Source organism: Haliotis cracherodii, unplaced genomic scaffold (genome assembly GCF_022045235.1).
Source record: "Haliotis cracherodii isolate W230 unplaced genomic scaffold, xgHalCrac1.p SCAF_22, whole genome shotgun sequence".
NCBI lineage: Eukaryota > Metazoa > Mollusca > Gastropoda > Lepetellida > Haliotidae > Haliotis > Haliotis cracherodii.
In genome coordinates, this window is record NW_027266278.1 from 10,554,038 (window position 1) to 10,575,329 (window position 21,292).

The window sequence follows — 21,292 nt, forward strand, 5'->3', positions numbered from 1 at the left end:
TGAAGTCTAAGATTGTTCTTTGTACTGGCTTGTACGTGAGCTTAAGCCACAGTTTCGTTGTTATAGAAAATGAACTTCCTCTCTCTATCTGTTGCCAGCAGGACGTCACGTGTTTTCTGCTTTTTGTCTGTTGCATTGCACAAACACGGGGAAGTATTTCTATTCGGTATGGGCTGGGCCCACCCGGTCTGGTCATGTGACATATTGTAACTGAAGGATAACAGAATAAAGGAAGCAACTGGTGTAATGCGGTGCTGCATTTAGAGATAGAGCTGGTACTGGATTTAGGCAGTGCTTGGTGACAGCTGGTAAGTGTCGCTTAGTCTTTACTGATGATACTGTTGCAAGTTTGGAAAAGATGTAAACCATAATACTATGATTAACCATGCCATACAGTCCAGTAATCCAGGTGGATATGTTTGTGAAATTTCCACATTTGAATTGAAATGAAGACAGGAGGGAAACAGATCATAACGCGCCGATCATAATTCAACAATACAGACTGTACATGTAGACACCCGTCATCGGCTCAAGTAACATTACTTCGTCCTTCACTAAACATGGCAACCGTTCAAGCAGTATTACTTCCTTCTTTGTTGCTCCCTGCGCCTTATGGGACGGGGGAGAGAGTTTTACGTTGGGAACTGACCTCATGTTCATGTACAGGTATATTCATTTTTGTCGTTTTGATGTGTGAGAACTGACGTCGTGTATGGCCACGTGACTTTCCATATAAGGATCTGTCCTGTCTACCTGTTGAAGTGATGGAGCCGACACATAGAATAATGCGATTACAGATTTTGTTCAACACAAAATACTATCATAGAGACAAGATATATATGTCTCAAGAATAGTTATTTAGTATCGGATAACACATACTTAGTGTTAAGTTGAGTTAGGGTGGGTGATACCCCACTTTACCTTAGCCTTTAGATCCTTGAATGAAAAAAGGGAACACAATATTCTGCTACTTAACATTTTTAACTCTCATTATTTCCGAGGAATTGGAGTCATGCATGACAAATGAGAAGGAAATATCTCTGCACCAACTGATGATGGAAGCTTAAGCATTTGGTGGGGATGTATTTCACAGTAGCGAAATAGCTCTGAGTGAGTGAGTGAGTGAGTGTGGTTTGTCACCGCTTTTAGCAATATTCCAGCAATATCATTGCGGGGGACACCAGAAATGGGCTTCACACATTGTACCCATGTACCCGTTTTAACGTTTTAACCACTAGGCTACCCGACTGCCCCCTTTATTTCTGAAATATTCTGTGTTTAATGATGACTGTGCCAATAACTTTTTTTGGACACTTTGAGCAAATGTGGTTATTGCAGTACACAGAGAAATGTGGGAAAAAGGAGGGAATATGGAGTGTGTGTATCGGAAATATGACATATCAATCACGTAAATCGGGATCTTATGATGCAGTACAATCAACACAATCCATATTTTCCCAAGGCACTCCCCAGTCATTAGTAGAGCAAAGCATAACGGTGACATACTCCTTTCAAACAAGACAAAGATATTGATTTATTGTTATTTCATTCCATGACTGATTCAAGGATACATAGTTCGTATGACAACATAAATCGCACCTAATCAAGACTTTAAAATACTCACAGGACATCAAACATACTTACTGTTTAATGTTTCAAGGTGGCTAAACTTGCTAATATCAGTTATTTGCCAGTTTCAATGAAACAAAGTTAAAATTGCATATAATTTTGAAAATGTACAGCTTATCCTGACATAAATGTAATTCTTTTTATTCACAATTAACAATGTCATGCAATACCAGCTCAAAATAGTGTTTTTCTCCAATAATTTATGGGTTTATAGGGGAATGAAAGATACAATGCATTTTACTAAACAGGGGAGATAATTTAGTATTGTCGAACACATTCACATTCTTTACAGATGATTTCAGAACCATAATGTTACATTCAAAAAGAGTCAGTGGATATTATTTTCATCTAAGCAGGTTCTGGGACTGGTGTATAGCCCTTACTTTATGTTTGCAAACTAAAACACTGCACAGTGAGGCATTAAGGGATCACTGTGAGAAATGTCTAGAGCATGAGGGTGATCTTATTATTGCACTTGATAGTGAGCAACAGAGGGGCCTCAAGTGCACTGGGGTTCTTTAATGTACTAAATGTACCTACATGTCCAAGTTCCAACTTCTACTAGGTAATAGAGCGCAGCGAGGCAAAACAAGTGTTGTCGATCACACACTGCCAACTCCGGACTTCAGATCAGCTTCTCCAAATGCCAAATTGGATGTGAAAACTTCTACTTCTTCTGCATGAGTGCACATATACCTCCCCAGTCAACATCAGACATGCTAAAAGCTGAAAAAAGTGTTCAGACAATATCAAATGGCAAACCAGTTTTGATATAACAGCCAGGAGTCAGTTCTTGAGGGGACAAAATAATTATTTGAAAGTCATATGAGTGAAAAAAAAGTCTGTTTTAAGAAACTTAATAGAAATATAGCATCTTTCATTCACACAAAAGCACCTAACAGAAAGATATATTGGTATGCTACATTGTTTACTATAATTAAGGGGATTTGTGACATATTCTGCTGTCAGCAGTGTACATGCTTCATACTCAAGTTAACGGCATCGCGTAACTGGACCGGCAAGCGATTAACACAAGGCAGAAATTGTTATGGCAGTGGTGACTTTAGCCTAATTTGTTGTCAAATTCATCAGTTTCAACAAATTCAGACACTGCAAAAAAAAATCCATATATACAAGCTTGTATATCCTTTGGAAAGATGATATTTCCAAAGGATATACTAGATTGGAATGATGATATATACAAAAATATACAAGTTTGTATATACGACATATACAAAAATATACAAATTTGTATATATGGTATATCCAAATTTGTTTTCTTTGTTTATATTGTTAAAGGGAGATAATTGTTATGTATTTGTGTATAATTATTATATATATGTGCAAATTGAAGTGTTTAAAGTTGAGCACTGTGTTTCTTTGTATATGTTTGTAGAGGAGGAGAATTGTTTTGTATGTGCAAAATAGTATCAGCAAATTAGAAAAAAATGATATTGTGGCGTGTAACATTACTGGAATGTTTAATTAGTACTCCACACTGTTAGCGGGAGTACATACTCTCCTTGCAATGATATTGACGGGTAAGCGATTGAGGCGTCTGGTACTTTTCCTGGCGCGGTGCTTGGTATGTGAGTAGACTTTATGGTCAAATGCACAGAGAGGATAAGCTGTCGGGGGTGTTTGGCGGTGACTTCTGTTTTGAAAGTGTTGAAATCAATTTGTGCTGAGCTTGGATTCGTTTGTACGGGAAGCCGCGATGTGATTTGTAACATGCTCTCGTGCACATGGCAGATTAGCCAACAGTGTGGATTGCACAGAGGATGAAAACTATTTTATTATTAATTTCAAGTGTTGAATTTGGTTTGTTCTGAGGTGTCGGTTTAATTGTAGGGAAAACATTGTTATAATGTCAAATCTAGGCGGAACGCGGAAAATCGCGTTTTTTTAAAAAACGGCAGTCCTTGGAAAAATCCTCTTCAAAATATAATGAAAGATATTTTTTTTAAAATACTCCGAAAATATCGTGTTGCCGGACAACCGTTGCGGATTGTCCTGTTTTCGAGTTTTCAGCATCAAACATGCCTTTATTATTCTTCATCACACAATCATGGGATCATTTCCGGACATCATACGTTTTCTATCCTGAATACTTGCACTAAAAAGGGAGGGGGTGGGTGAAGGGGGGAGTCGTCACACAGAAATTGTAAATAATCCAATAATGACTTTTTTTATGATAAAGTTGTCTTTCATAAGTGAATGAGATGTTTTACAGTTGTTTGTGTGAAAAAACTATGAATGTTTATTCAGCGTCCGAAAACCCATAACACGGGGATATATGTTGTATTAATGTTTTATGTTTTACAAAAGATAATAAGTACAAAGGTATGCTTTTCTCAATATGCTTCAACATGGGGAAAGGGACATTGCACGTTTGTGGCAGTATTGCTCCCAGGTGGCGTCTTCGTCCACTAATGCCTACAGCCACTAAGGCCTACGGCCTACAATAAACAAAGTCATGCACCAGTGATTTTCAGCGACACCTACTATCAGTGCATCATTTCTGCATCACTGCATTAGTTCTTATAGTATATACACCAGCAGATATTTGATGATTTCAAAGAAATTTCAAAGAGTTCATTCCTAACATGGGTATGTTGTTTTCATTGTGTAGGCATTATTCCACACTGTTTTATTTATTTGTAGGCAATAATAACTGTAGGCAAAAGTGGACTTAGGCATTAGTGGCTGGAACCCAGGTTGCGCAGAAACTATTCCCGATTTTTTAAAAGTACTGATTTAACTCCGAAATTTTACATCCGCCATCTTTTTTTTTTTTTTACTTTTGCCACTGTTACATTAGTTGGTAAGAATATTGTCGAAACGGCACAAAATTGCTTAAAATGCAATCAAATGTTCAAAACATTTCTTGGGGCTCAGTATAATATTGTTAGCAAAGTCAACAAACTACGACCATAAATGTAATGTACAACAGGCGGAAGAAAATTTAAAAATTCTTACAAATACAAATGATAAGAAGTCGAATATGAATACTTATACCTGTACTTTTTAGAACAAGAAATTGACACATTGACGTATTCAGATTAAATTGATATGTTCTTTACTTATATACATGCAAATGATAAAAAAATAATTAACAGTGAGATACTATCGCTCTTGTGCAAAGCATCCAGTCCCAATGAAAGTGAACAGCATGCCGATGTTATACAAAGCAACCATATAACATATCGCAACTGATAGTTCTAAACAATCAGGCAATCAACATAATGACGGTATCAGTGGGCACATCGTGATATTTGAAGATAAAAAATGATGACACATGTCAGCAGTCTGGGAAGTAATACACAGCATCTTGACAATGAACAAAAAGAAAAAGAAGACGAAGAATAGTTTATTAAAGTGTCACTATTTAAACAACCAACCATTTTGGCTTTTGAGACAAAATACGCTGTACTGTCCAGCTTCTTCATGTATGTCTCATCTGTGAGCCTCTTCGCTATCTGCAGTTCCGTCGACTCGCAGTTCTTTGGTCGTACTGTAAAAAATCTTTATGCCGTCTTCGTTATAGTTACTTTCCTCGGAGGGCATCAACTGAGCTATCTTTAATGCGTCCTCGTACCTCTGTTTCTTCTGGACGGGAAGGTTGCGATGGCGTATCCCGAGGACTCGGTTACGACTCTTCTGAAGAAAAACAACTTTATTTACAATTGCATTTCAAATTTATAATGCATATGTATGTATATCCATGTATATGCTCATGAGCAATGGAGGAGAATATGTAAAAAATCAAATTCAAATTTATTCCGATAACCCTTAAGCAACGTGTCATTATTATAGCTTGATGTATTAGAACAACACTATTTGGGAATGCCAGGTGCTACTGGTAGTGTTGGGTATGCTTACCCTTTTTGAAGATTCACTCTTTGTAATTCGACATCAAACGGATTACATCACACTCTGAGTAAACAATCTCATTTAACCCTTAATTAGTTCATTAATCTGCAGTATATTGTATCACTTAGTCAGGACTAATCCCTTGTCAGTTGTTGGTGAGTGATCAATTTATATCTGGAGAAAGGGATTAGCCTTACTCACAATAAATTAACATTTCACACTGCAACAGAAGAGATTATCGATCATTTATAAGAAAGTGAGAAAGATAAAGATTGAATGATACATAACGGGCCGTGCCTGCATTATATAGCCTGCAAGAATCGTCACTGTAAACTAATAGAGGATTAATTTCAATTTTACAGAATATTCAACTGCTAAGTATATGATAAAGTGTTGAAGTAGCATTAGATATGTTTGAGATTTCAATTAACTGTATAATGTAGCTTGCTGTTTTTGAGAGAGTCAGTATCTGTAGAGCTGGCTTGGTGTAATTGGTAGTCAGTCCCTGGGACACAAATATTGTTTAATAGCATTGTTTTGTGAGCAGCCGGATGCGTAAATGATATGTAATATATTTCCGTATTATATTTTATAGTACTTGTTGTTTTAATATTGTTAACAACAGAGAGAACGAAGATATTTTTTTGAAAAACCATAACAGCATGCATATGTTCTAGCAAAAGGAAACTTGATAAATATTCATTTTGCTTAATTTCTACTTTGGAAAACTTATTTGGAGCTCTGAAAGCTTTACGCTGTATAATTTGGGACGCGCATGGTTGGATGCAAACTAAATGTTTAATTCTCGCAAATTCAGACACCAGCGGCGGTATAGGAGCATATATCTAATGTCATTCAATACAGAATAATACACGAAGATGTTTCAATGTTAAGATTAAATATATCTATCGATATGGAAATTAAATCTTGATAACTGTTTTTAATCTTTGATCTTTTGAGAAAATAATAGTGGAACTGGTTGAGTGACTGCCGTATTCTACATTAAAAAGTGACAGATACGTGATTTACATCATTAAAATTTAAAGTGATACAGTGATTAAATTATAAGTGAGGGTTGTGATTTATTTAGGAACGAAGTCAGTATTTGGGGATTTCACTTGCGCTTTCCGACATTATGCGTATTTCCCACACGATTAAGAAAATAATGTAATTCATTTATTTATATGAAGTACAAATGCCTCAATCCCAAATCACCCGACTTGTTGAATGTTATTTCGTGAATACACAAATTGCATAACACATTCCCTGAGGACAAACCCAAATGGCCCGTCCCTTTATGACAGGTGTTAATTAGAGAATGTATTGCCACCACATTATGTCCCGGCACTTTTATGACATGTAATGAACCTAGTCGGTCCCTGAATCTGTAACAACAACATTGGTCTTATAAAATCAAAGTAGCATAAATGTTACGTAATTCGTATTAAATAATTGACTGATAAATATAACATGAATATAATTGCCCTTTTGGGGATAACATAATATTGGGAAAATATACTTAAAAGTACATGATTAAAGAATTTCAGAATCAACTGTTTCTTGTATTTATGACCGACTTCACACAAACTGAATAATTAAACATATGTTTATATAGCTTTAATTACATGCATGACACCTACATTATCATGAAATAATAATGTTGGTCATGTTTGTTAATTTGTACATTTCGTTGTTATTGGTATCCTGGGGATGTTGTAATTATACACGTGTTCTGATCTTATTTGACGTAGAATAGATGAAAAACGATTGGTCAACAGTTTGGTGCGGTCGATGGAAAGGTGTTCAATTACTAAGAAAAGCTATTTAACTGTTTAATACTTAATACGTGTCTTAAAATATGAATTAATTCTTAAGTTATAACATTAGTGCAAATTCACCCGAACGTAGGATGTACATGGACCGATTTCAAAATAGCTAAATTGACAAATTGTTTCCCATAAACCACTGAATATAAACTCACTTAGCCTTTAGAATAGAAAGGCGAATCATTTCTTAATATATTGTCTTTTAAGCCGATGGAAGTTTAAATCACAACAACCGAGTCCGAGGCGATAAAGGATTATGTGACAAAATCTGGTATCATGGCTTAACTGTATATAAGTCACACTGTCCAAGTTTAATAATCCTCTATATCAGATGACTATTCCAATTATTAATGGTATCAGGTAGGAATAACTTGGCAAAGCATTCTGTTCTACAACATATAGCCTGTATATTGGTTTGATTTCTATAAATGTAATTACTAACAGCAAAGATGTTTTCCATTTTGTAAAAAGGTGTAATGGCTGTGTTAGTTTCTCTATATATTTGCTCGTGGCCTGTACCCCTTATCGCCCCACAAATAGTCCGTATAGTCCGTATTCAGTGAGTGAGTTAAAATTTAACGTCTCATCGGCAATATTTCAGCGTCCGGAATGAATCTTAGTGTAAACATTCTAGGATTAATTCTTGTTCTTGGTACAATTATCCCAAATATGGACATTATACGCTTGTTCATAACTTCTAACGATTTATGGGAAAGGAGTTATTTAACTGAGTGAGTGAGTATGGTTTACGGCGGTGGACACCAGAAAGGTATCTAAGACTTCTAAGGCAATTAATCATAGGAATTTCCTTTTTAACTCGTCAATATCAGAATCTGACTGAAATATTATTCCCCAAGTCATAAATATTAATCCCTTTCATTTTAAGATTAGGTTTTGCACTTGGGAAGACTTTAATTTAACGTGAAATAGAAAGCTTCTGTTTTCTCTGGATTCAATTTTACTTACTTTCATCCATTTGGTAATTTTCTCCAAATCAGCATTAATATTTTACGCAGTAGTATTTGGAATTGTCCCTTTGGGGAATTGTCTGGGCCCCACCGCAAACACAGTAAACATAAATTCCAATGTGAATAATATGTACAATAGTTTGTTGGCTCGACATGCAAGACTCCATAATTTTAGTTATAATGTAAAACTCATAGTAATATTAAATTATATTTAAGACAAATAATTAATGTATTTTACATGGGAGACGAAGCGACACACATTGTATTTTATAATAATGCACAATTTTGAATGCTTTAAACCTGTTGCATTAAACAAATACTGGATTTGATGTAGTCATATAGTGAATCAATATGTGTCTAGTCTTCCAAATGTTCTACTGCGAACACATATAGTGTCAGAGCTCATGATCGCCATATCTATGAATGAATGAAAATATCATCATTAATAAACTCACCTGAGCTCACTGTGTGTTCTGAAGACAAATCGCTGTTAGGCATCCTATACGGCTTCGTTCACGTTCACCCTCAAATGTACCATAGAAATCGGCGATTGTGCGTCTTCTATGTTCGAATGCATTTGTGCGATAGGCGTTCGTTTATTTATTAAAATTCCACTAATTCATTAATCACATTGAGTTGCTCGCCTCTTCTCCAGTTGCTCACACTCTCAACTGATGTAGCTGCCTTGATTAACTGGAGTCCGGATGTACCTAATTACAAACTCTGTTCTAATTATGCTAATCGTGGAAGTGCATTATACTGGATGACAAACTTAGTAATCCTTTCACACTAATGATCCTTGTTTACAATGAACGCATGCCAATTGACTAAACAAACATCCTTAAGTAGAAGTATCACAATGGACGGTGTGTACAACTGTTTGACAAACAAGATCAACCAATATTTCATATTTAGAATCACCATTACATGAAATCACAGAAACATATATATTAAATTTTACTTTGAAAACTTCAGAACTAATGTCGTGAACGTAATATAATAGGAATTTATTCCAACGATGTGTTTCCTATATATGTTTCCTTGTACAATTTTAAATTCATGGATTTTTTATCTATTATTTTGCAGTGATCGTGACAATCGCTAAAAGGCTACTCTCTTGCTATTCCGTTTAGTGGTTATTCTAGTTTAGACAGCGACAGCCTCTCGTTATACAACCAGTGCTTTTCTAACCCCGATTTATTTAAGACAGCGTCTGTCATTCGCTATACAAACAGTGTTTTTTCTAACCCCGATTTAGTTAAGACAGCGGCAGCCTTTCCCCATACAAACAGTGCTTTTCTAACCCCGACCTAGTTAAGACAGCGGCAGCCTTTCGTTATACAAACAGTGCTTTTCTAACCCCAATTAAGTTTATACAGCGGCAGCCTTTCGTTAAACAAACAGTGCTTTTCTAACCCCGACCTAGTTAAGACAGCGGCAGCCTTTCGTTAAACAAACAGTGCTTTTCTAACTCCGACCTAATTAAAACAGCAGCAGCCTTTCGTTATACAAACAGTGCTTTTTCAAACCGCGATCTAATTAAGACAGCGGTATTATTTACATTATCTGTTACTAAAATCTGAACAAATGTTCTATTTCTTATGTAAAATGCTGTCAACATAAAGAAATAAAAAATATTTCATAACACTCCAAATATAGTTGCCATAATGAAATAGTATTAACGTATTATTACCACGTGCAAAAATACTGTTCGGTAACATTAGTTTCAAACCCCGAGAAAACCTCTTACGAGTTCAAAAAATTCAATGAAGCAGTGGTAAAATCTATCCATATATACAAAATTGTATAGTTTTGGAAATACCAACTATACAAAATTGTATATTTTGGAAATACCAAATATACAAAATTGTATATTTTGTATATATGGGTATTTTTTCTTGTGAGAAGGCAGGAGGAGGGCTTGATGGACAGAGGTATCCTGGGGGTTTTGTGCTGCGTTCGACCACAATACGAAGCAACATTCATTTCCAGGTCGTCCAAATGCTCCATTCAACCTAAAATGTCCCCAACTTCACTGTCATTATTTTAAAATTTGGTTCCATGTTGTATCCATGGTGAAGCTAAACACACCACCCCCAGTTTCGCACCAAATGTCACCTACTTGAAAATAGCTGTGGTAACATTCAGCATAAGTCATCGTGTTTAAAAAGACAGTACTAAATATAGAAAATCATGGTCAGTTTTAAAAACTGGTTGGATGTACATTTGAAAGACATAAAAATCTTACAGAATATCCTCCAATCACAGCCTGCAGATGTCTCTCGATCTGCACTGAAGGCGAAAACCGCACTGTCCAAACTGGTTCTGATTTGGTGTAGTAGAACCTATAACATCTGACCTTTTGTCAACAATCTCTATAAGTCTACTGTCACTGGGCACCTATTACAAATGTATAGTTTGTACCAGAGAGAACCAACCATTCGGTCATTACCTCATGTGAATCTGTTTGATCGGTATTATATAATTGCATTTACATCTATGATCCTGTATATTTCTTCACCTACTGTTTTTCTTTTCTTTTCCAATTACATAACGATTATTATCACATTCCAAGTGTTTATGAAGGCCATCATAATGTGAAGAAACATGTTGTATTTTGGTGATATGAACTGATGTTTTTGTTTGCTTTTAGGAGGGGACGATGGAACCACAGTACCCCTCAACATAACAATGGAAGGTAACCATACTCTCAGCATTATAAATGTTTTGTACCAGATAGAACCAACCATTTGGTCGTTACCTCATCTGAATCTGTTTGATCGGTATTGTATAATTGCCTTTACATTTATGATCCTGTATTTTTCTTCACTTACTGGTTTTTCTTTTCAAATTACATAACGATTATCATGTACGTTCCAAATGTTTATCAAGGCCATCATAATGTGAAGAAACATGTTATATTTTGGTGATATGAATTGATGTTTTTGTTTGCTTTAAGGAGGGGATCATGTGGAGCAGCAGTACATGGCTGGTGCGGCTCATGGTGGTATGGGGAATATCATGAACAACAGTATGTATTTCATTACTTCTGTCCAAAATGTTAACTAGGGCCAATTTGCACAAACATATTTTTATATTTTCTGACATATTGTAAGGCACATAACTGAATAGTCAAACCTAATTGTTTCATCAATAGATTTAGAACTTAGAAGATACCCAAATATTGTACTTAAGATGCGCAGTATTTTCAGTTGGTCTTCATTAACAAAGGACACATCGGTTAGTGATGAGTTAGTGAGTGTATTTACACTATTGTGTATTTACAATATTGCTGTGTTCTGAGTAAGACAACAAATAAACAACCTTAGTTTCAAATAGTTCACTAAATATTTTGTATCTCAGTAGTTGATGAAAGAAGGATGACAACACATCGACAACATGATGGAGCCACAGTACCTTACAAAATAAATGTACATGCCTTTACATTTATTATCCTATATATACTTACTGTTTTGTTTTCTTTTCAAATTACATTACCATAATTATGTACATTCCAAGTGTTTATGAAGGCCATCATAATGTGAAGAAACATGTTGTATTTCGGTGATGAATTGATGTTTTTGTTTGCTTTTAGGAGGGAATCATGTGGAGCAGAAGTTTACGGCTGAAGTGGTCCATGGTAGTATGGGGAATACCATCAACAGCAGTATGCATTCCATAACTTCTTTCCGCCATGATTTGCCCTGATATAACTAGAATAATGTTAAAAGCGGCGTTAAACCCAACTCACTCACCGATATGATAACTAAGGCCAATTTGCACAAACATAATATTATGTTTTCTGACATAATTCTAACATAGAAGATACCTAAATATTGTATTAAAGATGCTTAACAAAGGACTCATCGGTTAGTGATGAGTCAGTGTGTGTGTGCGTGCGTGCGTGCGGATTTCATAGAGTCATAACCCATACATTGTTTTAATATTTTAAAGATGTGTTTTAAACTCTCCCTATTGCAGTGTGCACGAGGAGACAAAACATCGATACTAGAAATCAATTGCTTGAACACACGCCAATCATTTCTTATCCTGAAGCAAACATAGTGCAAATGTCCTTCTATCTACGATCCTTAACACAGACCCAACAGGTGTCTCTCCAACAGGTCACCGTCACCGATTAGAGTTACCTCCCCTTGAGCCTTCACTTTTCCTTCAATTGTGTTGGGATCCATTTCGGTTCTTGCTGTTTGTGATTAACGTTTCATAACTACATGCATTATAACTTACGGCTTTGTTTTGTATTTCACATTTGCGTGTGTTTTTTTATATGACTGTTGGATGAAACTGCAAACGTAATATACAGATTTTTTAGATTTGTTTTTTTTTAACAACAATCATGATCAGTTTATTGTTTGTTTGTTGTTTATTGACTCACTCAGCTATAATCTAGCTATATGATGGCGGTCGGTAAATCCAGTGATTGATGTCATGACCATCAATCAACGCAATTGCAGGGTTCGCAATTATTTGTGCCATTGTGCGAGGGCACACCTAAAACTGTAATGGCATGGTGAATTCCCTACCTGCTTGCCCCTATGCTACACTTAATGTATCGATGAAAGTGAATGACAAGTATGTATGTTGATAATTATGACTTGCATGTAAAATAATTTGTATAAATATGTGCAAAAACAAATTTACAAACACGATTTAATGGTTTCAACACCGAGTCTCCAGACACCAAATGCTGGTAGACCAGACAAGCTGTAGTCACATCAAAATAGTATATATATAACTTTAAGAACCTACCTGTCATATAATTCATTTATTAAATCTATTATTATTGTATTTCAATTTATTATCAACAGATTAAAAGATTATTCACAAGATCTATTTCCCGCAATGTTATTGAAAATAAAATTATCGGACACACACTTCGACAATGGGTCCACATCGAACAAGTCAAAGAGCAAGATTAAGACATGTCAATAAATTCTTTTAATATATTACACAAAGCGATTAATAAAATCAACAAAACTGCATCTAAAAGTTGTCAAAACTTACGTTTTAGTTATTTATTTCATCTTTTCGTGCAATCGCGTGTAATGTTAGTCAAATGACATCTTGGCTTTCGGTGCAACGATTTCTCGACTCGGACACAAAATTTAATGCCAAAATATATGCATGAAAATCTTTGACAAACTTGTAACCTAGCATGATACATCCAAGAAGTTTCATATTTTGAATATAAACTACCGGGCAAAAGAAAGATTACACCGACTTCACTTGACCATACACCAAAAACAAAGGCATATGTGAGATTTATGATGATTAGTTTATAAACACAAATCATTTTCAATGAATTAGAATGAAAATGCATTGTAATGCCGATATTGCATTCTCTGCAATACACAAAGAAAAGTGTCAAGGGGTCCAAATTAAAAATTACACAAATCAGAGTCAATTGAAAAAGTGCATGAATAGTCCATTAATGACACAGTAGTCAGGTAATACGTCATCAATAACGAGGATGACCACCCTGGGCATCTATGCACGCCAACACACGCCTCCTCCTTGACGTCGTCAGTCGGCGGATAACGTCAACAGGAATCCTGTTCCATATGTTCAATAGAATCTGTTCAAGTTCCCGTCGGTTCGCTGGAGGCGGTACATGTTGTCTCAGCTGATGATCAAGATGATCCCAGAGATGTTCAATGGGGTTCATGTCTGGAGAACAAGGTGTCCAGGGCAATACGTTGACGTTAACGTTGTTCAAGTAGTCTTGAACAATTCGGGTGGTGGGAGGCCTTGCGTTGTCTTGTTGAAAAATTAAAACTCTTGGCTGATGTTGAATAAAGGGCACCACAACAGCTCTCAACACTTCATCCCTGTATCGCTGAGCATTCAGGTTTCCTCGGATGATAACCAGCCATGTTGTAATCTGGCCACAAATGGCACCCCATACCATGACGCCTCCACCTCCAAACAGGTGAACTTCTCTAATGCAGTTTGGCACCAGTCGCTCTCCCCTTCGTAAAAAAACTCGAACTCTGCCATCGTTCCTGAACAGACAGAACCGACTTTCATCTGTAAAGAGCACTCTCGCCCAGTCACGTCGCTGCCACCGACGTACAGTTCGTGCCCATTGCAGTCTGCGTTGACGGTGTAGATGGGTCAAGGCCAATTCACGGAATTGTCGGTAGGCTCGTATACCAGCCGTACAAGTCGTCGAAGGACTGTTCGTCTGCTGATGGCATGCCCAAGTGTTGTTGCCGCCGTTGATGTCGCCGTCACACATCTGTTTCGGAGGTGAATCTGCCGGATGCAGCGGTCTTTGGGCCGGTGTTGTCACTCTCGGTCTTCGCGATCTTGGCCGGTCTTGAGTCTGTCCTGTCTGTTGGTAGAGGATTATCAACTTGCTGATGGTGGTCTGGGAGCAGTTGAAGGTTCTGGCCATCTGACTTTGAATAACCCCCATATTGCCCATACCAATCGCTCTGTCTCGTTGCGCTTGTGTAAGTCTGGACATATTCGTGGTGTTTTTTTGTTTACTGAATGCCTGCTCTGTCCAACGTCGGTATTTATGCCAAAATCACGCACGTGCATTTGGACTAATGTCTCAAAATCACGTTTTGCATGTTTTCAACAATGCATGATTTGGGAAGCTGCGTTCGAATATCTGCGTTGTGGTTGTGGTCATGTTGCATTTGGGCGAATGTTTTCTGTACCAGTTTTATTGCCTTTTATACAATTATTTTTAAAGTGAAAACTTTCTTTTGCCCGGTAGTTTAGATCGAAATTTCCTGCTTAAAACGTTCAGAATAACACTTAACAAAAACCTGTCGTCAAAATCTGCAATTCATCATACACGAGGACGGAACTATTGCTGTAATTTGATTGGCTGCCTTAGGTCACATGCTTAAATTTTACCAATCACGAACCTTGTAGCAGATTTTGCCAAGAAAGCGTTATTAGAAACCAAATTTTATGCACTAAAATTGCATGTTACAGCTAGTTTAAGACTGTAGGCGAGCTTACTATCGTGAAGATGACAAAATAGTGAGTGAGTGAGTGAGTATGGTTTTACGCCGCTTTTAGCAATATTCCAGCAATATCACGGTGGGGGACACCAGAAATGGGCTTCACACATTGTACCCATTTCGGGAATCGATGTCGTCTTCGGCGTTACGAGGGAACGCTTTAACCACTAGGCTACCCGACCGCCGCCGATGTGTCACATGGCACAGTCATGGCTATTCATACGAAGCTTCGAAAACGTTGGTATTTCTTCATGTTCCTGAGCGGACAGCCGCTGTTATCAGGAAAATGATGATTACTGATATTATTTATAATTCTTTTTAAAATAAATTTCCGATTATGTAAACAATAACAATAAAAAATTAAATAGGTAAATGAATTTTGTGTAATTTTATATTTGTCAAAAATCGTAAAACATTCCCTTCCTTGGTCCTAAATCTGGACGTTATGAATGTGTTAGCTTGGAAATGTGTTATTTAATACAAACTTAATTTAGTTGTAAATGCATTATTTTAATAATGTGATCAACATAACTTTCATATGTATAAACAGTAGGATTAGACCTTTCAAATGGTATATATTAACGTGTAGCAGCAAAGCTGTTTTACAAGCAGATAGGCTGAAATCTCAGACACTGTCGAAGTTGATGACTGTAGCTAAGTGCATACAGATGGGAAGAGGGCCAGGAGATGGACCACTTCCTATGGACCCAGAACAGCTACAACTGTAACTGATCAGTGCACAGCTACTACCAGCTGTGAACAGAAGCTCTTAAATCTTGGGACTATTATGATTGGTATTACAGTGTTTAACTAAGATTCAAAGGCAACGAGTAACCAGAAATGAGTAACTTGAGTGATGTGTGTTTGAATTTTCTGATTGATATTTCAAGTATAGTATAATTTGACAATATGACAGTCACTTGACTTGTATTTGAATTATGATTAATCATTAAAACTGTTTAGAAGCCAATGTATGTCCGGGCACACCTAAATATGTGATGGTACACTTAATTTGGCATAACTGTGCCCATGGGCACAAATCAAATACAATTAGGATACGATGACATGCATCAACCAAGTCAGCGAGTCCGACCACCCGATCCTGTTTGTCGCCTCTAACGACAAGCATAGTCGCCTTTTATGGCAAGCATCGTCGCCTCTTACAACAAGCATAGTCGCCTCTTAAGTCAAATGTGGGTTGCTGAAGAACCTATTCTAAACGTCTTCTCAGGTGCATCCACAACTAGTTACGACACTTGATGGTTGGAGATGTGTTCCCTCAACAGTCTTGCCTTGTACACGTATGGCGCCTACTATGACTTCAGCGCTTATTATGGCTTTGGACAAAAGTGAACAAGATGATGAGTTTAAGTTGCTGGATCACTTTTGACTGAATGGTCTAGGCCTACTCCACGACTTTCTGTACCACTATCAGTAATGATTTTACAACTGTCTTCCCTGGAAGGGTGGGTTAGCTACATCCATGTCTCATATATTTCTGACAGGGTATATTGTGTTCCTTTAACAACGTCTTCACCAGTTTTAGACGACACTTTCATAATGGGGAGCACACACTTGGAGGCATAGGGTGGACAAGAAGGCACTTATGGCTATAGCTTGAACAGGTCTTAAATGTTTGTGGCTCTCTTCATGCCATTTCCTTTAAACTATTCAGTGGATTCATCTCAAACTTAGTACATATTTTCTGTGTCATATGGACGGGTGCAGTCAAAAGAAAAAAATGTTTTTATCATTTTTCCATTTTTTATGATTTTTTCAAACCCTAAGGCTAACACTATCCTAGCTATTTAATTTGTAACTATTGACACACTAGGCGGGTCGGGGGAATTAGTGAGCCATACTCTCTTTTGCACTTCTTTCGACCTTCATCGTCCTTCAAAACGAACGAAAGATCGGCCACTTTTGGCCTAAAATGTCCATCTCGTCCTCACAATTGCCATCTAATGCCATTAGATACCTCGCCATTGACAAACCTGTTCAAACAAAACTTGTACAGGAATACATCAATCTAGTGACAGCCCTCATACTGATGCATAGTTTGTTCTGGACACAGGTACAAGATAAATCTACACAGACCAAAATCGGACTGCATATGGCGTACACAACAGAGTTTACATCACATTCAAATTCTACTGTTTTTTATGAGTAGGGAGTACCCAATGCATAAGACATTGCCAAGCTAGACTGCATTTGTGTATACTTTGGATACATGTAGTACATAAGTACCTGTACCTACAACAACCCAGACAGCATAATTTGGTCCACATCAGCTTTTCAAACTCCATGAAATCTGAAACATGCACTGACCACCATGTCAGGGTCACAACAGTCCTACTTCTCTGACATATCGGCGTTGAAAGACGTGTATTCATGAAAAGCCCTCACCTGTCTCACAGATAAGCAGGTTCTCATTTTGTACAATGTTGTCTTGTTTTCAGATCACAAATGACAGCATTCGGTGATACTTTAGAGTGCTTCTATTTGTAATGAGGTTGTACAAGCAGACTCATTGCACCGGTAAATCAGATTAATGTTGACATAACCACAGATTGGGGCTGTCCTCTGAATTTGTAAATATCACCGTCACCGTAAACAATACTTTGGCAGTGATGGAAAGAGAAGAGTAATCAATGTAGGTCAGGTTCTGCCAGGTCGAAGTTCTGGGAGGAGAAATTCTTAATATTTATTACTGTTAATTTGGAGCTATGCTAATTAAACCAGTACATAAGTTCAGCTTCAAAAGAACTAAAATACCGTTTCTTACTACAGTTTGTTGTAAAAGTCGCCCTCACTGTTGAAAATGTTATGTTGATTTGCAAGAAACAATTTACTGATATCCAAGTTGTTCATTAGTTGCAAGAGTTTTTTTTTGTCTACTCCTTACATACACTAGGCCTTCTTAACCTTTAGCCTTCTGATAATTGTTTGCATGCTTTTTAGCCGTGCCTATTTGATTTTCTCCCGCCCCAACGAAGTTGGCGGGGGATATTGAAATGGGTTCCGTCCGTCAGTCCGTCCGTGCGTCCGTGTGTACGTGCGTCCCGAAATCGTTTCCGGAGCATAACGCTAACATTTCCCTACGAAACTTTGCATGTCTATCAGACTCATGCTGAACTGGTGCCTATTTCTATTTAGGAATTTTAGAAAGTTTTACTGTTTACGTGTCCCTGACAACACGTTGGACTTAGGTTCTATAAGGGTGTTTTTCATTTCTGGAACATAACTCATAAACTGTTAAACACTTTCTTACGAAACTTTGCATGTCTACCAGGCACATACTGAACTGGTGCCTATTGCTATTGTAACCGTTGTTGTGTTGGCCGATAGTAGAGTAGGCGATCCACTGACCAAATAATCACAAACAGCTGTGGGGGGTGAGGCTGATGACTTTTATTGTATTACAGGTGCGAATGTGCGCACTTAATTCAGTCCGAAACAATAAAAGTACATGTACAACATAACATAGAAATAAATATATACAATCCGTTATAGTTACTCTTTATATTTCTAAAATATAGACATCGCTTCCATTAAATGAATAGCATGAATAGCATTTACTTTACTTTACTTAGGAATTTTATCATTTTGTATTGTTAATGTTTCCATGACAACAAGTTGGATTTAAGTTTTAATATAGGGTGGGTGCACTTATGCAGTATAACAAATAAACTTTTAAATATTTCCTTGACAAACATTGCATGTCTATATAGAAAGCACATACTGAACTGGTGCCATTTGATACTAAGGTCTTAGGAGCTTTAGAAAAGTGTATTTTAGAATTTCCATTACAGCTATTTTGACATGGGCTAAAAGAAATGTTGGGTCAGTTACCTGGTTTTGGACCATAACGTGTTAAAATGGGTGGGGGATATAGATGACTTCGTCGACTACACGCTTGTTCAATTTAGCATAAGGCACTGTAAACATGGACAATTAGGACTTCTGTTGAAAATCTGAAAATGTAGTTGTAGTGTGATTGCAGCCAAAATACAGGATTGTGGAAATGGGTACGATTCCCCTCAAGTGAACAATGTGTAGCCCATTTCTGCTGCTCTCCGCGGGGATATTGCTGGAATGTTGCTAAAAGGGACGTAAAACCATGCTCACTCACTCACTTCTAGACAATACTTGCCGTAAAAGGCGACTATGCTTGTAGAAAAAGGCGACTAACGGGATCGGGTGGTCAGGCTCGCTGACTTGGTTGATACACGTCATCGATCCCAATTGCGTGGATCGATGTTCATGATGTCAATCACTGGATTGTCTGGTCCAGACTCGATTATTTTACAGACTGCCGTCATATAGCTGGAATATTGCTGAGTGTGGCGTTAAACAACAAACAAACAAACAAACAGCCACTTCTAGACAACATTTATTAGGATCCGTAAGTAATCAGATTCTATCAGATGTGCAGGAGCACTAACAAATGGTATCTTTTAACATCTGAGACCGATTGTATTCACTTTAATCTTGTTATGTCAACTGATCCTTTAAAGGTTACTTGAAATGGTTTTAAAATCTGTTGACAATTCCTGTTTATCAATTAGAATAATATTGTACATTTTTATTTCAGATCCCATACTGGACAATTTAATCAGTAAGTTCTGAAATGTTTAATCTGTAAAAGAAAATCAAACCTAGGTTAGTTCAGTTGATTAGAAGACATACAGGTGCAATTTCTGGAATGAATAAGCTATATCCACTTGATGGACTTGTGGTCACATGCTGATTGCTACCGAGGCACTTGAAAGAGGCTGCTTTCAAAGTCAAACTGGAACGATTACCATCACTCGGCAAGGATATTATACTGACAGAAACGAAGCTGTGCGAGATTTAGGCTGAAGAAACTGTTGTTCCAATCAAGTATAAAGCCGACCCCATACAGCTGCCACGTGATCAGACCTACATCTTCATATTTCTGCCTCTCACATGTTGTGAGAAAAACACTTGTTTTGGTCTCAATCTTTTGGCTTTAATTCTGTGGTTGCACTCTACGACGGGAGGAGTTTTTGTTTATATGTTTATTATGGTTGCATTTGTCTAATAATACCAGTGTGGAGGTTTTTATTTATATGTTTATTATGGTTGCATTTGTCTTAAAATACCAGTATGTATTTATTGCATGTGAAGAGACTGTTGTCTTCTTTTCTTCATGTGTTTGTTGTTCTAATCCGCCATCTTGAATTTGATAACGTGTCTCGTTTTCTCGACGCAGCCGTTTCTTTTTCAATTGCTGGCCTGGTAGTTAATTGTATACTCTTTAAAAAAGTCGTAAAAGGCGACTATGCTTGTCGTAAGAGGCGACTAACAGGATCCGGTGCTCAGACTCACTGACTTTGTTAAAGCATGGCATAAATCCCAATTGCGTGGATCGATGCTCATGATATTAACCACTGGATTGTCTGGTCCAGACTCTATTATTTACAGAATATTTACTCAGAAGATTGATGAATGCGGCGTTAAACAACCAAACCAAACCTGAAGTGTTTGTGGCGGTGGTTGACGTTGATGAACACGACGATAATAGGGGACAAGTCTGTCAAGCGGGCAGGCATAGGTAGCGTTGTCACGTTGTTCTAACGCAAAAAGTCTGTGCAAACACATGCGATGTGGGGTCTGGCGTTGTCCTGCTGAAAGATGCAGCCATTGACATTGATGAACGAGAGGAAAAAACGTGGCGATGCAGGATCTCGTCTCGATAGCGTATACCTTTGAGAGCACCATCAACAAGTCAGGCCTCCGTGATGAATGCCTTGTCCCCGCTTCCCCCTCCAAAACGATCCACTTGCTGAACGCAATTTTCGGCGTAACATTCGTTACTACGTCAATACACACTGCTACATCAATCACGTCTCAGCAGAAACCGAAACTCGTCTGTGAACAGAACACGTCTCCATCTTGCCTCAGCCCATGTGACCCTCTGACGACACCACTGCAGACGTTCGGGGAGGTGATGCGGCGTCAGGATGTTACG

General features: G+C 37.4%; 1 long non-coding RNA gene across 2 annotated transcripts; it reads left to right on the forward strand.

Moving 5' to 3' along the window:
* The first annotated feature begins 223 nt into the window (after positions 1–223).
* LOC139471229 (uncharacterized) lies at positions 224–20,102 on the forward strand. 2 transcript variants are annotated; one of them, XR_011653824.1, is made up of 5 exons: positions 224–308; positions 10,950–10,994; positions 11,256–11,327; positions 11,892–11,963; positions 19,892–20,102. It is a non-coding gene; the product is annotated as an uncharacterized lncRNA (long non-coding RNA). The 2 variants fall into 2 exon arrangements; XR_011653823.1 differs by lacking the exon at positions 19,892–20,102 and having other exon boundaries at positions 11,892–12,199.
* The last annotated feature ends 1,190 nt before the right edge of the window (positions 20,103–21,292 follow it).